This window comes from Podarcis cretensis, assembly GCF_951804945.1.
Source record: "Podarcis cretensis genome assembly, chromosome: 11".
Lineage (NCBI taxonomy): Eukaryota > Metazoa > Chordata > Lepidosauria > Squamata > Lacertidae > Podarcis > Podarcis cretensis.
In genome coordinates this window covers 14343872-14361289 of record NC_137180.1, presented here as the reverse complement: position 1 = coordinate 14361289, position 17418 = coordinate 14343872, and positions in this window count along the sequence as shown.

Sequence of the window (17418 nt, the reverse complement as noted above, 5' to 3'; positions counted from 1 at the left end):
ACAGAAGGCTTTTTATCACAGGACAAGAAATCAGCCCTTGACAACTGAACCGGCAAAAAAGATTTTTTTGAAAAAATCCCTAAGCCCCGGGGTCACAATTTCAGCAAAAATCTGACTTTTGGCAATACACTCCAAAATGGTGCCAAACGGCTGCAAATGCTCCCCTGAAAGGTTTGGCGGTCAAAACAGAAGGCTTTTTATCACAGGACAAGAAATCAGCCCTTGACAACTGAACCGGCAAAAAAGATTTTTTTGAAAAAATCCCTAAGCCCCGGGGTCACAATTTCAGCAAAAATCTGACTTTTGGCAATACACTCCAAAATGGTGCCAAACGGCTGAAAATACTCCCCTGAAAGGTTTGGTGGTCAAAACAGAAGGCTTTTTATCACATGACAAGAATTCAGCCCTCGACAATTGAAAAGGCGAAAAAGATTTTTTTGAAAAAATCCCTAAGCCCCGGGGTCACAATTTCAGCAAAAATCTGACTTTTGGCAATACACTCCAAAATGGTGCCAAACGGCTGCAAATGCTCCCCTGAAAGGTTTGGCGGTCAAAAGAGAAGGCTTTTTATCACAGGACAAGAAATCAGCCCTCGACAATTGAACTGGCGAAAAAGATTTTTTTGAAAAAATCCCTAAGCCCCGGGGTCACAATTTCAGCAAAAATCTGACGTTTTCCAATTCATTCAAAAATGGTGCCAAACGGTTGCAAATGCTTCCCTGAAAGGTTTGGCTGTCAAAACAGAAGGCTTTTAATCACAAGACAAGAAATCAGCCCTCAACAACTGAACCGGCGAAAAAGATTTTTTTGAAAAAATCCCTAAGCCCCGGGGTCACAATTTCAGCAAAAATCTGACTTTTGGCAATACACTCCAAAATGGTGCCAAACGGCTGAAAATGCTCCCCTGAGAGGTTTGGCGGTCAAAACAGAAGGCTTTTTATCACAGGACAAGAAATCAGCCTTTGACAACTGAACCGGCAAAAAAGATTTTTTTGAAAAAATCCCTAAGCCCCAGGGTCACAATTTCAGCAAAAATCTGACTTTTGGCAAAACACTCCAAAATGGTGCCAAACGGGTGCAAATGCTCCACTGAGAGGTTTGGCGGTCGAAACAGAAGGCTTTTTATCACAGGACAAGAAATCAGCCCTCGACTACTGAACCGGCAAAAAAGATTTTTTTGAAAAAATCCCTAAGCCCCGGGGTCACGATTTCAGCAAAAATCTGACTTTTGGCAATACACTCCAAAATGGTGCCAAACGGCTGCAAATGCTCCCCTGAAAGGTTTGGCGGTCAAAAGAGAAGGCTTTTTATCACAGGACAAGAAATCAGCCCTCGACTACTGAACCGGCAAAAAAGATTTTTTTGAAAAAATCCCTAAGCCCCGGGGTCACGATTTCAGCAAAAATCTGACTTTTGGCAATACACTCCAAAATGGTGCCAAACGGCTGCAAATGCTCCCCTGAAAGGTTTGGCGGTCAAAACAGAAGGCTTTTAATCACAAGACAAGAAATCAGCCCTCAACAACTGAACCGGCGAAAAAGATTTTTTTGAAAAAATCCCTAAGCCCCGGGGTCACAATTTCAGCAAAAATCTGACTTTTGGCAATACACTCCAAAATGGTGCCAAACGGCTGAAAATGCTCCCCTGAGAGGTTTGGCGGTCAAAACAGAAGGCTTTTTATCACAGGACAAGAAATCAGCCCTCGACAACTGAACCGGCAAAAAAGATTTTTTTGAAAAAATCCCTAAGCCCCGGGGTCACAATTTCAGCAAAATTCTGTCGTTTTCCAATTCATTCAAAAATGGTGCCAAACGGTTGCAAATGGTGCCATGAAAGGTTTGGCGGTCAAAACAGAAGGCTTTTAATCACAGGACAAGAAATCAGCCCTTGACAACTGAACCGGCGAAAAAGATTTTTTTGAAAAAATCCCTAACCCCGGAGTCACGATTTCAGCAAAAATCTGACTTTTGGCAATACACTCCAATATGGTGCCCAACGGGTGCAAATGCTCCTCTGAAAGGTTTGGCGGTCGAAACAGAAGGATTTTTATCACAGGTCAAGAAATCAGCCCTCGACAACTTAACCGGCAGAAAAATATTTTTTTGAAAAAATCCCTAAGCCCCGGGGTCACAATTTCATCAAAAACCTGACTTTTGGCAATTGACTCAGAAATGGTACCCAACGGTTGCAAATGCTTCTCTGAAAGGTTTGGCGGTCGAAACAGAAGGCTTTTTATCACAGTAAAAGAAATCAGCCCTCGACAACTTAACCGGCAGAAAAATATTTTTTTGAAAATATCCCTAAGCCCCGGGGTCACAATTTCATCAAAAACCTGACTTTCGGCAATTGATTCATAAATGGTGCCAAACGGTTGCAAATGCTCCTCTGAAAGGTTTGGGGGTTCGAAACAGAAGGCTTTTTATCACAGGACAGAAAATCCTTAACCGGCAGAAAAGCATTTTTTTGAAAAAATCCCTAAGCCCCGGGGTCACAATTTCAGCAAAAATCTGACTTTTGGCAATACACTCCAAAATGGTGCCAAACGGCTGAAAATGCTCCCCTGAGAGGTTTGGCGGTCAAAACAGAAGGCTTTTTATCACAGGACAAGAAATCAGCCTTTGACAACTGAACCGGCAAAAAAGATTTTTTTGAAAAAATCCCTAAGCCCCGGGGTCACAATTTCAGCAAAATTCTGACGTTTTCCAATTCATTCAAAAATGGTGCCAAACGGTTGCAAATGGTGCCATGAAAGGTTTGGCGGTCAAAACAGAAGGCTTTTAATCACAGGACAAGAAATCAGCCCTTGACAACTGAACCGGCGAAAAAGATTTTTTTGAAAAAATCCCTAACCCCGGAGTCACGATTTCAGCAAAAATCTGACTTTTGGCAATACACTCCAAAATGGTGCCCAACGGGTGCAAATGCTCCTCTGAAAGGTTTGGCGGTCGAAACAGAAGGATTTTTATCACAGGTCAAGAAATCAGCCCTCGACAACGTAACCGGCAGAAAAATATTTTTTTGAAAGAATCCCTAAGCCCTGGGGTCACAATTTCATCAAAAACCTGACTTTTGGCAATTGACTCAGAAATGGTACCCAACGGTTGCAAATGCTCCTCTGAAAGGTTTGGCGGTCGAAACAGAAGGCTTTTTATCACAGTAAAAGAAATCAGCCCTCGACAACTTAACCGGCAGAAAAATATTTTTTTGAAAAAATCCCTAAGCCCCGGGGTCACAATTTCATCAAAAACCTGACTTTTGGCAATTGACTCAGAAATGGTACCCAACGGTTGCAAATGCTTCTCTGAAAGGTTTGGCGGTCGAAACAGAAGGCTTTTTATCACAGTAAAAGAAATCAGCCCTCGACAACTTAACCGGCAGAAAAATATTTTTTTGAAAATATCCCTAAGCCCCGGGGTCACAATTTCATCAAAAACCTGACTTTCGGCAATTGATTCATAAATGGTGCCAAACGGTTGCAAATGCTCCTCTGAAAGGTTTGGGGGTTCGAAACAGAAGGCTTTTTATCACAGGACAGAAAATCCTTAACCGGCAGAAAAGCATTTTTTTGAAAAAATCCCTAAGCCCCGGGGTCACAATTTCAGCAAAAATCTGCCTTTCGGCAATTGACTCAAAAATGGTGCCAAACGGTTGCAAATGCTCCCCTGAGAGGTTTGGGGGTCGAAACAGAAGCCTTTTTATCTCAAGAAAAGAAATCAGCCTAAGGCAACTTAACCGGCAGAAAAACATTTTTTTGAAAAAATCCCTAAGCCCCGGGGTCACAATTTCAACAAAAATCTGACTTTTGGCAATTCACTCCAAAATGGTGCCAAACGGTTGCAAATGCTCCCCTGAGATCTTTGGCGGTTGAAACAGAAGGCTTCTTATCACAGGAAAAGAAATCAGCCCTCGACATCTTAACAGGCAGAAAAACATTTTTTTGAAAAAATCCCTAAGCCCCGGGGTCACAATTTCATCAGAAATCTGACTTTCGGCCATTCACTTAAAAATGGTGCCTACTGAAGAAAGTAGGAAACACCACTGGGCCGCTAAGATATAATCTAAGTCAAATCCCTTATTTTGACTACTGGCTCCTCCCACAGCTCCTGACTCACGACAGTGTGTTGCCCATCGCTCAGTTCTGACTAAAGGATTTTATGCAGCCACTGCTGGCGGGGACATTTTGGGACCCAAAATATCCAACGCCACTAAATTCTGGTGTACTTTTTAACATAATAGTGATCAACATACAAACAGGGATCAACATACAAACACTGAGAAGCCATTCCCCCCGCCCCACTACTTTATATGGAAACAAATGGAAAAACCTCTGTGATTGAGGCTAACAACATGGCGCCTTTTTGTACAACGAACACTTCCGAGGTCATTCTTACTACTATTTTAGCACTACTTTACTACTGCTTTACCACTACTTTACTACCACTTTAAGACTACTTTACTACCACTTTACCACTGCTTTACTACTGCTTTACTACTGCTTTACTACTGCTTTACTACTGCTTTACTATCACTTTACTATTACTTTACCACTACTTTACTACTGCTTTACCACTACTTTGCTACTGCTTTACTACTACTTTACTACCATTTTACTACTGCCTTACTACAGCTTTACTATCATTTTACTACTACCTTGCTATCCTTTTACTACTACTTTAAAGCTATTTTACTACTATTCCACCGCTTTACTATTGGACCATTTTACTACTACTTTACTACTATCTTACTGCTGTTTCACTACTGCCTTACTACCATTTTACTACTATTTTACTACTCCATTACTACTACTTTACTACTGTTTTACTACTACTTTTCTGCTATTTTACTACTATTCCACCACTTTACTATTGTTTTACCATTACTTAACTGCTACTTCACTACTGGTTTACTATTGCTTTACTACCACTTTACTTCCACTTTACTACTGCTACTTTAATACTTATCCTACTTTACTATTTATACCCCTATTTATACAGTAGACCTTCCTGAACAATGGCATGCCTGTCTATAGTAACAAATAGTATTGTTACTATTTTATTAATTGTATATACTGCGCTTCATCCGTAGATTTAAGGTTGGTTTACAACTTAAAAATGCAAGGTAAAAAACACCTTAAGCGGCAGAATTTTTTTTTTAAAAAAAAATCCCTAAGCCCCGGGGTCACAATTTGATGAAAAAACTGACTTTCGGCCATTCACTCAAAAATGCTGCCATACGGTTACATATGCTCACCTGACAGGTTTGGCGGTCGAAACAGAAGGCTTTTTATCACAGGACAGAAAATCCTTAACTGGCAGAAAAAGATTTTTTTGAAAAAATCCCTAAGCCCCGGGCTCACAATTTCAGCAAAAATCTGACTTTCGGCAATTGACTCAAAACTGGTGCAAAACGGTTGCAAATGCTCCCTAGAAGTGGTTGGCGGTCGAAACAGAAGGCTTTTTATCACATGACAAGAATTCAGCCCTCGACAATTGAAAAGGCGAAAAAGATTTTTTTGAAAAAATCCCTAAGCCCCGGGGTCACAATTTCAGCAAAAATCTGACTTTTGGCAATACACTCCAAAATGGTGCCAAACGGGTGCAAATGCTCCCCTGAAAGGTTTGGCGGTCAAAAAAGAAGGCTTTTTATCACAGGACAAGAAATCAGCCCTCGACAACTGAACCGGCGAAAAAGATTTTTTTGAAAAAATCCCTAAGCCCCGGAGTCACGATTTCAGCAAAAATCTGACTTTTGGCAATACACTCCAAAATGGTGCCAAACGTGTGCAAATGCTCCACTGAGAGGTTTGGCGGTCGAAACAGAAGGCTTTTTATCACAGGACAAGAAATCAGCCCTCGACTACTGAACCGGCGAAAAAGATTTTTTTGAAAAAATCCCTAAGCCCCGGATTCACAATTTCAGCAAAATTCTGACGTTTTCCAATTCATTCAAAAATGGTGCCAAACGGTTGCAAATGGTGCCATGAAAGGTTTGGCGGTCAAAACAGAAGGCTTTTAATCACAGGACAAGAAATCAGCCCTTGACAACTGAACCGGCGAAAAAGATTTTTTTGAAAAAATCCCTAACCCCGGAGTCACGATTTCAGCAAAAATCTGACTTTTGGCAATACACTCCAAAATGGTGCCCAACGGGTGCAAATGCTCCTCTGAAAGGTTTGGCGGTCGAAACAGAAGGATTTTTATCACAGGTCAAGAAATCAGCCCTCGACAACGTAACCGGCAGAAAAATATTTTTTTGAAAGAATCCCTAAGCCCTGGGGTCACAATTTCATCAAAAACCTGACTTTTGGCAATTGACTCAGAAATGGTGCCCAACGGTTGCAAATGCTCCTCTGAAAGGTTTGGCGGTCGAAACAGAAGGCTTTTTATCACAGTAAAAGAAATCAGCCCTCGACAACTTAACCGGCAGAAAAATATTTTTTTGAAAAAATCCCTAAGCCCCGGGGTCACAATTTCATCAAAAACCTGACTTTTGGCAATTGACTCAGAAATGGTACCCAACGGTTGCAAATGCTTCTCTGAAAGGTTTGGCGGTCGAAACAGAAGGCTTTTTATCACAGTAAAAGAAATCAGCCCTCGACAACTTAACCGGCAGAAAAATATTTTTTTGAAAATATCCCTAAGCCCCGGGGTCACAATTTCATCAAAAACCTGACTTTCGGCAATTGATTCATAAATGGTGCCAAACGGTTGCAAATGCTCCTCTGAAAGGTTTGGGGGTTCGAAACAGAAGGCTTTTTATCACAGGACAGAAAATCCTTAACCGGCAGAAAAGCATTTTTTTGAAAAAATCCCTAAGCCCCGGGCTCACAATTTCAGCAAAAATCTGCCTTTCGGCAATTGACTCAAAAATGGTGCCAAACGGTTGCAAATGCTCCCCTGAGAGGTTTGGGGGTCGAAACAGAAGCCTTTTTATCTCAAGAAAAGAAATCAGCCTAAGGCAACTTAACCGGCAGAAAAACATTTTTTTGAAAAAATCCCTAAGCCCCGGGGTCACAATTTCAACAAAAATCTGACTTTTGGCAATTCACTCCAAAATGGTGCCAAACGGTTGCAAATGCTCCCCTGAGATCTTTGGCGGTTGAAACAGAAGGCTTCTTATCACAGGAAAAGAAATCAGCCCTCGACATCTTAACAGGCAGAAAAACATTTTTTTGAAAAAATCCCTAAGCCCCGGGGTCACAATTTCATCAGAAATCTGACTTTCGGCCATTCACTCAAAAATGGTGCCTACTGAAGAAAGTAGGAAACACCACTGGGCCGCTAAGATATAATCTAAGTCAAATCCCTTATTTTGACTACTGGCTCCTCCCACAGCTCCTGACTCACGACAGTGTGTTGCCCATCGCTCAGTTCTGACTAAAGGATTTTATGCAGCCACTGCTGGCGGGGACATTTTGGGACCCAAAATATCCAACGCCACTAAATTCTGGTGTACTTTTTAACATAATAGTGATCAACATACAAACAGGGATCAACATACAAACACTGAGAAGCCATTCCCCCCGCCCCACTACTTTATATGGAAACAAATGGAAAAACCTCTGTGATTGAGGCTAACAACATGGCGCCTTTTTGTACAACGAACACTTCCGAGGTCATTCTTACTACTATTTTAGCACTACTTTACTACTGCTTTACCACTACTTTACTACCACTTTAAGACTACTTTACTACCACTTTACCACTGCTTTACTACTGCTTTACTACTGCTTTACTACTGCTTTACTATTACTTTACCACTACTTTACTACTGCTTTACCACTACTTTGCTACTGCTTTACTACTACTTTACTACCATTTTACTACTGCCTTACTACAGCTTTACTATCATTTTACTACTACCTTGCTATCCTTTTACTACTACTTTAAAGCTATTTTACTACTATTCCACCGCTTTACTATTGGACCACTTTACTACTACTTTACTACTATCTTACTGCTGTTTCACTACTGCCTTACTACCATTTTACTACTATTTTACTACTCCATTACTACTACTTTACTACTGTTTTACTACTACTTTTCTGCTATTTTACTACTATTCCACCACTTTACTATTGTTTTACCATTACTTAACTGCTACTTCACTACTGGTTTACTATTGCTTTACTACCACTTTACTTCCACTTTACTACTGCTACTTTAATACTTATCCTACTTTACTATTTATACCCCTATTTATACAGTAGACCTTCCTGAACAATGGCATGCCTGTCTATAGTAACAAATAGTATTGTTACTATTTTATTAATTGTATATACTGCGCTTCATCCGTAGATTTAAGGTTGGTTTACAACTTAAAAATGCAAGGTAAAAAACACCTTAAGCGGCAGAATTTTTTTTTTTTAAAAAAAATCCCTAAGCCCCGGGGTCACAATTTGATGAAAAAACTGACTTTCGGCCATTCACTCAAAAATGCTGCCATACGGTTACATATGCTCACCTGACAGGTTTGGCGGTCGAAACAGAAGGCTTTTTATCACAGGACAGAAAATCCTTAACTGGCAGAAAAAGATTTTTTTGAAAAAATCCCTAAGCCCCGGGCTCACAATTTCAGCAAAAATCTGACTTTCGGCAATTGACTCAAAACTGGTGCAAAACGGTTGCAAATGCTCCCTAGAAGTGGTTGGCGGTCGAAACAGAAGACTTTTTATCACAGGAAAAGAAATCAGCCCTCGACAACGTAACCGGCAGAAAAATATTTTTTTGAAAAAATCCCTAAGCCCCGGGGTCACAATTTCAGCAAAAATCTGACTTTTGGCAATACACTCCAAAATGGTGCCAAACGGGTGCAAATGCTCCCCTGAAAGGTTTGGCGGTCAAAAAAGAAGGCTTTTTATCACAGGACAAGAAATCAGCCCTTGACAACTGAACCGGCGAAAAAGATTTTTTTGAAAAAATGCCTAAGCCCCGGGGTCACAATTTCAGCAAAAATCTGACTTTTGGCAATACAATCCAAAATGGTGCCAAACGGGTGGAAATGCTCCCCTGAAAGGTTTGGCGGTCAAAACAGAAGGCTTTTTATCACAGGACAAGAAATCAGCCCTTGACAACTGAACCGGCGAAAAAGATTTTTTTGAAAAAATCCCTAAGCCCCGGGGTCACAATTTCAGCAAAAATCTGACTTTTGGCAATACGCTCCAAAATGGTGCCAAACGGCTGGAAATGCTCCCCTGAAAGGTTTGGCGGTCAAAACAGAAGGCTTTTAATCACAGGACAAGAAATCAGCCCTTGACAACTGAACCGGCGAAAAAGATTTTTTTGAAAAAATCCCTAAGCCCCGGGGTCACAATTTCAGCAAAAATCTGACTTTTGGCAATACACTCCAAAATGGTGCCAAACGGTTGCAAATGACCCGCTAAAAGGTTTGGCGGTCAAAACAGAAGGCTTTTTATCACAGGACAAGAAATCAGCCCTCGACAACTGAACCGGCGAAAAAGATTTTTTTGAAGAAATCCCTAAGCCCCGGGGTCACAGTTTCAGCAAAAATCTGACGTTTTCCAATTCATTCAAAAATGGTGCCAAACGTTTGCAAATGCTGCCTTGAATGGTTTGGCGGTCGAAACAGAAGGCTTTTAATCACAGGACAAGAAATCAGCCCTCGACAACTGAACCGGCGAAAAAGATTTTTTTGAAAAAATCCCTAAGCCCCGGGGTCACAATATCAGCAAAAATCTGACTTTTGGCAATGCACTCCAAAGCGGTGCCAAACGGGTGCAAATGCTCCCCTGAAAGGTTTGGCGGTCAAAACAGAAGGCTTTTTATCACAGGACAAGAAATCATCCCTCAACAACTTCACCGGCAGAAAAAGATTTTTTTGAAAAAATCCCTAAGCCCCGGGGTCACAGTTTCAGCAAAAATCTGACGTTTTCCAATTCATTCAAAAATGGTGCCAAACGTTTGCAAATGCTGCCTTGAATGGTTTGGCGGTCGAAACAGAAGGCTTTTAATCACAGGACAAGAAATCTGCCCTCGACAACTGAACCGGCGAAAAAGATTTTTTTGAAATAATCCCTAAGCCCCGGGGTCAGGATTTCAGCAAAAATCTGACGTTTTCCAATTCATTCAAAAATGGTGCCAAACGGTTGCAAATGCTGCCTTGAAAGGTTTGGCGGTCAAAACAGAAGGCTTTTTATCACAGGACAAGAAATCAGCCCTTGACAACTGAACCGGCGATAAAGATTTTTTTGAAAAAATCCCTAAGCCCGGAGTCACGATTTCAGCAAAAATCTGACTTTTGGCAATACACTCCAAAATGGTTCCAAACGGGTGCAAATGCTCCCCTGAAAGGTTTGGCGGTCAAAACAGAAGGCTTTTTATCACAGGACATGAAATCAGCCCTCTACAACTGAACCGGCGTAAAAGATTTTTTTGAAGAAATCCCTAAGCCCCGGAGTCACGATTTCAGCAAAAATCTGACTTTTGGCAAAACACTCCAAAATGGTGCCAAACGGGTGCAAATGCTCCCCTGAAAGGTTTGGCGGTCAAAACAGAAGGCTTTTTATCACAGGACAAGAAATCAGCCCTTGACAACTGAACCGGCGAAAAAGATTTTTTTGAAAAAATCCCTAAGCCCCGGGGTCACAGTTTCAGGAAAAATCTGACGTTTTCCAATTCATTCAAAAATGGTGCCAAACGTTTGCAAATGCTGCCTTGAAAGGTTTGGCGGTCGAAACAGAAGGCTTTTAATCACAGGACAAGAAATCTGCCCTCGACAACTGAACCGGCGAAAAAGATTTTTTTGAAATAATCCCTAAGCCCCGGGGTCAGGATTTCAGCAAAAATCTGACGTTTTCCAATTCATTCAAAAATGGTGCCAAACGGTTGCAAATGCTGCCTTGAAAGGTTTGGCGGTCAAAACAGAAGGCTTTTTATCACAGGACAAGAAATCAGCCCTCGACAATTTCAAAGGCAGAAAAAGATTTTTTTGAAAAAATCCCTAAACCCCGGGGTCACAATTTCAGCAAAAATCTGACGTTTTCCAATTCATTCAAAAATGGTGCCAAACGGTTGCAAATGGTGCCATGAAAGGTTTGGCGGTCAAAACAGAAGGCTTTTAATCACAGGACAAGAAATCAGCCCTTGACAACTGAACCGGCGATAAAGATTTTTTTGAAAAAATCCCTAAGCCCCGGAGTCACGATTTCAGCAAAAATCTGACTTTTGGCAATACACTCCAAAATGGTTCCAAACGGGTGCAAATGCTCCCCTGAAAGGTTTGGCGGTCAAAACAGAAGGCTTTTTATCACAGGACATGAAATCAGCCCTCTACAACTGAACCGGCGTAAAAGATTTTTTTGAAGAAATCCCTAATCCCCGGGGTCACAATTTCAGTAAAAATCTGACTTTTGGCAATACACTCCAAAATGGTGCCAAACGGGTGCAAATGCTCCACTGAGAGGTTTGGCAGTCGAAACAGAAGGCTTTTTATCACAGGACAAGAAATCAGCCCTCGACAACTGAACCGGCAGAAAAAGATTTTTTTGAAAAAATCCCTAAGCCCCGGGGTCACAATTTCAGAAAAAATCTGACTTTTGGCAATACACTCCAAAATGGTGCCAAACGTGTGTAAATGCTCCACTGAGAGGTTTGGCAGTCGAAACAGAAGGCTTTTTATCACAGGACAAGAAATCAGCCCTGGACTACTGAACCGGCGAAAAAGATTTTTTTGAAAAATTCCCTAAGCCCCGGGGTCACAATTTCAGCAAAAATCTGACTTTTGGCAATACACTCCAAAGCGGTGCCAAACGGGTGCAAATGCTCCCCTGAAAGGTTTGGCGGTCAAAACAGAAGGCTTTTTATCACAGGACAAGAAATCAGCCCTTGACAACTGAACCGGCGAAAAAGATTTTTTTGAAAAAATCCCTAAGCCCCGGGGTCACAGTTTCAGGAAAAATCTGACGTTTTCCAATTCATTCAAAAATGGTGCCAAACGTTTGCAAATGCTGCCTTGAAAGGTTTGGCGGTCGAAACAGAAGGCTTTTAATCACAGGACAAGAAATCTGCCCTCGACAACTGAACCGGCGAAAAAGATTTTTTTGAAATAATCCCTAAGCCCCTGGGTCAGGATTTCAGCAAAAATCTGACGTTTTCCAATTCATTCAAAAATGGTGCCAAACGGTTGCAAATGCTGCCTTGAAAGGTTTGGCGGTCAAAACAGAAGGCTTTTAATCACAGGACAAGAAATCAGCCCTTGACAACTGAACCGGCGATAAAGTTTTTTTTGAAAAAAATCCCTAAGCCCCGGAGTCACGATTTCAGCAAAAATCTGACTTTTGGCAATACACTCCAAAATGGTGCCAAACGGGTGCAAATGCTCCCCTGAAAGGTTTGGCGGTCAAAAAAGAAGGCTTTTTATCACAGGACAAGAAATCAGCCCTCGACAACTGAACCGGCGAAAAAGATTTTTTTGAAAAAATCCCTAAGCCCCGGGGTCACAATTTCAGCAAAAATCTGACTTTTGGCAATACACTCCAAAACGGTGCCAAACGGGTGCAAATGCTCCCCTGAAAGGTTTGGCGGTAAAACAGAAGGCTTTTTATCACAGGACAAGAAATCAGCCCTCGACAAATGAACCGGCGAAAAAGATTTTTTTGAAAAAATCCCTAAGCCCCGGAGTCACGATTTCAGCAAAAATCTGAATTTTGGCAAAACACTCCAAAATGGTGCCAAACGGGTGCAAATGCTCCCCTGAAAGGTTTGGCGGTCAAAACAGAAGGATTTTTATCACAGGAGAAGAAATCAGCCCTCGACAACTGAACCGGCAAAAAAGATTTTTTTGAAAAAATCCCTAAGCCCCGGGGTCACAATTTCAGAAAAAATCTGACTTTTGGCAATACACTCCAAAATGGTGCCAAACGGGTGCAAATGCTCCCCTGAGAGGTTTGGCAGTCGAAACAGAAGGCTTTTTATCACAGGACAAGAAATCAGCCCTCGACAACTGAACCGGCAGAAAAAGATTTTTTTGAAAAAATCCCTAAGCCCCGGGGTCACAATTTCAGAAAAAATCTGACTTTTGGCAATACACTCCAAAATGGTGCCAAACGGGTGCAAATGCTCCCCTGAAAGGTTTGGCGGTCAAAACAGAAGGCTTTTTATCACAGGACAAGAAATCAGCCCTCGACAACTGAACCGGCGAAAAAGATTTTTTTGAAAAAATCCCTAAGCCCCGGGGTCACAATTTCAGCAAAAATCTGACTTTTGGCAATACACTCCAAAGCGGTGCGAAACGGGTGCAAATGCTCCCCTGAAAGGTTTGGCGGTCAAAACAGAAGGCTTTTTATCACAGGACAAGAAATCAGCCCTTGACAACTGAACCGGCGAAAAAGATTTTTTTGAAAAAATCCCTAAGCCCCGGGGTCACAGTTTCAGGAAAAATCTGACGTTTTCCAATTCATTCAAAAATGGTGCCAAACGTTTGCAAATGCTGCCTTGAAAGGTTTGGCGGTCGAAACAGAAGGCTTTTAATCACAGGACAAGAAATCAGCCCTCGACAACTTCAAAGGCAGAAAAAGATTTTTTTGAAAAAATCCCTAAACCCCGGGGTCACAATTTCAGCAAAAATCTGACGTTTTCCAATTCATTCAAAAATGGTGCCAAACGGTTGCAAATGGTGCCATGAAAGGTTTGGCGGTCAAAACAGAAGGCTTTTAATCACAGGACAAGAAATCAGCCCTTGACAACTGAACCGGCGATAAAGATTTTTTTGAAAAAATCCCTAAGCCCCGGAGTCACGATTTCAGCAAAAATCTGACTTTTGGCAATACACTCCAAAATGGTTCCAAACGGGTGCAAATGCTCCCCTGAAAGGTTTGGCGGTCAAAACAGAAGGCTTTTTATCACAGGACATGAAATCAGCCCTCTACAACTGAACCGGCGTAAAAGATTTTTTTGAAGAAATCCCTAATCCCCGGGGTCACAATTTCAGTAAAAATCTGACTTTTGGCAATACACTCCAAAATGGTGCCAAACGGGTGCAAATGCTCCACTGAGAGGTTTGGCAGTCGAAACAGAAGGCTTTTTATCACAGGACAAGAAATCAGCCCTCGACAACTGAACCGGCAGAAAAAGATTTTTTTGAAAAAATCCCTAAGCCCCGGGGTCACAATTTCAGAAAAAATCTGACTTTTGGCAATACACTCCTAAATGGTGCCAAACGTGTGTAAATGCTCCACTGAGAGGTTTGGCAGTCGAAACAGAAGGCTTTTTATCACAGGACAAGAAATCAGCCCTGGACTACTGAACCGGCGAAAAAGATTTTTTTGAAAAAATCCCTAAGCCCCGGGGTCACAATTTCAGCAAAAATCTGACTTTTGGCAATACACTCCAAAGCGGTGCCAAACGGGTGCAAATGCTCCCCTGAAAGGTTTGGCGGTCAAAACAGAAGGCTTTTTATCACAGGACAAGAAATCAGCCCTTGACAACTGAACCGGCGAAAAAGATTTTTTTGAAAAAATCCCTAAGCCCCGGGGTCACAGTTTCAGGAAAAATCTGACGTTTTCCAATTCATTCAAAAATGGTGCCAAACGTTTGCAAATGCTGCCTTGAAAGGTTTGGCGGTCGAAACAGAAGGCTTTTAATCACAGGACAAGAAATCTGCCCTCGACAACTGAACCGGCGAAAAAGATTTTTTTGAAATAATCCCTAAGCCCCGGGGTCAGGATTTCAGCAAAAATCTGACGTTTTCCAATTCATTCAAAAATGGTGCCAAACGGTTGCAAATGCTGCCTTGAAAGGTTTGGCGGTCAAAACAGAAGGCTTTTAATCACAGGACAAGAAATCAGCCCTTGACAACTGAACCGGCGATAAAGTTTTTTTTGAAAAAAATCCCTAAGCCCCGGAGTCACGATTTCAGCAAAAATCTGACTTTTGGCAATACACTCCAAAATGGTGCCAAACGGGTGCAAATGCTCCCCTGAAAGGTTTGGCGGTCAAAAAAGAAGGCTTTTTATCACAGGACAAGAAATCAGCCCTCGACAACTGAACCGGCGAAAAAGATTTTTTTGAAAAAATCCCTAAGCCCCGGGGTCACAATTTCAGCAAAAATCTGACTTTTGGCAATACACTCCAAAACGGTGCCAAACGGGTGCAAATGCTCCCCTGAAAGGTTTGGCGGTAAAACAGAAGGCTTTTTATCACAGGACAAGAAATCAGCCCTCGACAACTGAACCGGCGAAAAAGATTTTTTTGAAAAAATCCCTAAGCCCCGGAGTCACGATTTCAGCAAAAATCTGAATTTTGGCAAAACACTCCAAAATGGTGCCAAACGGGTGCAAATGCTCCCCTGAAAGGTTTGGCGGTCAAAACAGAAGGATTTTTATCACAGGAGAAGAAATCAGCCCTCGACAACTGAACCGGCAAAAAAGATTTTTTTGAAAAAATCCCTAAGCCCCGGGGTCACGATTTCAGCAAAAATCTGACATTTTCCAATTCATTCAAAAATGGTGCCAAACGGTTGCAAATGCTGCCTTGAAAGGTTTGGCGGTCAAAACAGAAGGCTTTTAATCACAGGACAAAAAATCAGCCCTGGACTACTGAACCGGCAAAAAAGATTTTTTTGAAAAAATCCCTAAGCCCCGGGGTCACAATTTCAGCAAAAAACTGACTTTTGGCAAAACACTCCAAAATGGTGCCAAACGGGTGTAAATGCTCCACTGAGCGGTTTGGCAGTCGAAACAGAAGGCTTTTTATCACAGCACAAGAAATCAGCCCTCGACAACTGAACCGGCGAAAAAGATTTTTTTGAAAAAATCCCTAAGCCCCGGGGTCACAATTTCAGAAAAAATCTGACGTTTGGCAGTACACTCCAAAATGGTGCCAAACGGGTGCAAATGCTCCCCTGAAAGGTTTGGCGGTCAAAACAGAAGGCTTTTTATCACAGGACAAGAAATCAGCCCTCGACAATTGAACCGGCGAAAAAGATTTTTTTGAAAAAATCCCTAAGCCCCGGGGTCACGATTTCAGCAAAAATCTGACGTTTTGGAATTCATTCAAAAATGGTGCCAAACGGTTGCAAATGGTGCCATGAAAGGTTTGGCCGTCAAAACAGAAGGCTTTTTATCACAGGACAAGAAATCAGCCCTCGACAACTGAACCGGCAAAAAAGATTTTTTTGAAAAAATCCCTAAGCCCCGGGGTCACAATTTCAGCAAAAATCTGACTTTTGGCAATACACTCCAAAATGGTGCCAAACGGCTGAAAATACTCCCCTGAAAGGTTTGGTGGTCAAAACAGAAGGCTTTTTATCACATGACAAGAATTCAGCCCTCGACAATTGAAAAGGCGAAAAAGATTTTTTTGAAAAAATCCCTAAGCCCCGGGGTCACAATTTCAGCAAAAATCTGACTTTTGGCAATACACTTCAAAATGGTGCCAAACGGCTGCAAATGCTCCCCTGAAAGGTTTGGCGGTCAAAAGAGAAGGCTTTTTATCACAGGACAAGAAATCAGCCCTCGACAATTGAACCGGCGAAAAAGATTTTTTTGAAAAAATCCCTAAGCCCCGGGGTCACAATTTCAGCAAAAATCTGACGTTTTCCAATTCATTCAAAAATGGTGCCAAACGGTTGCAAATGCTTCCCTGAAAGGTTTGGCTGTCAAAACAGAAGGCTTTTAATCACAAGACAAGAAATCAGCCCTCAACAACTGAACCGGCGAAAAAGATTTTTTTGAAAAAATCCCTAAGCCCCGGGGTCACAATTTCAGCAAAAATCTGACTTTTGGCAATACACTCCAAAATGGTGCCAAACGGCTGAAAATGCTCCCCTGAGAGGTTTGGCGGTCAAAACAGAAGGCTTTTTATCACAGGACAAGAAATCAGCCCTCGACAACTGAACCGGCAAAAAAGATTTTTTTGAAAAAATCCCTAAGCCCCAGGGTCACAATTTCAGCAAAAATCTGACTTTTGGCAATAAACTCCAAAATGGTGCCAAACGGGTGCAAATGCTCCCCTGAAAGGTTTGGCGGTCAAAACAGAAGGCTTTTTATCACAGGACAAGAAATCAGCCCTTGACAACTGAACCGGCAAAAAAGATTTTTTTGAAAAAAATCCCTAAGCCCCAGTGTCACAATTTCAGCAAAAATCTGACTTTTGGCAATACACTCCAAAATGGTGCCAAACGGCTGAAAATGCTCCCCTGAAAGGTTTGGCGGTCAAAACAGAAGGCTTTTTATCACATGACAAGAAATCAGCCCTCGACAACTGAACCCGCGAAAAAGATTTTTTTGAAAAAATCCCTAAGCCCCGGGGTCACAATTTCAGCAAAAATCTGACTTTTGGCAATACACTCCAAAATGGTGCCAAACGGGTTCAAATGCTCCCCTGAAAGGTTTGGCGGTCAAAACAGAAGGCTTTTTATCACAGGACAAGAAATCAGCCCTTGACAACTGAACCGGCAAAA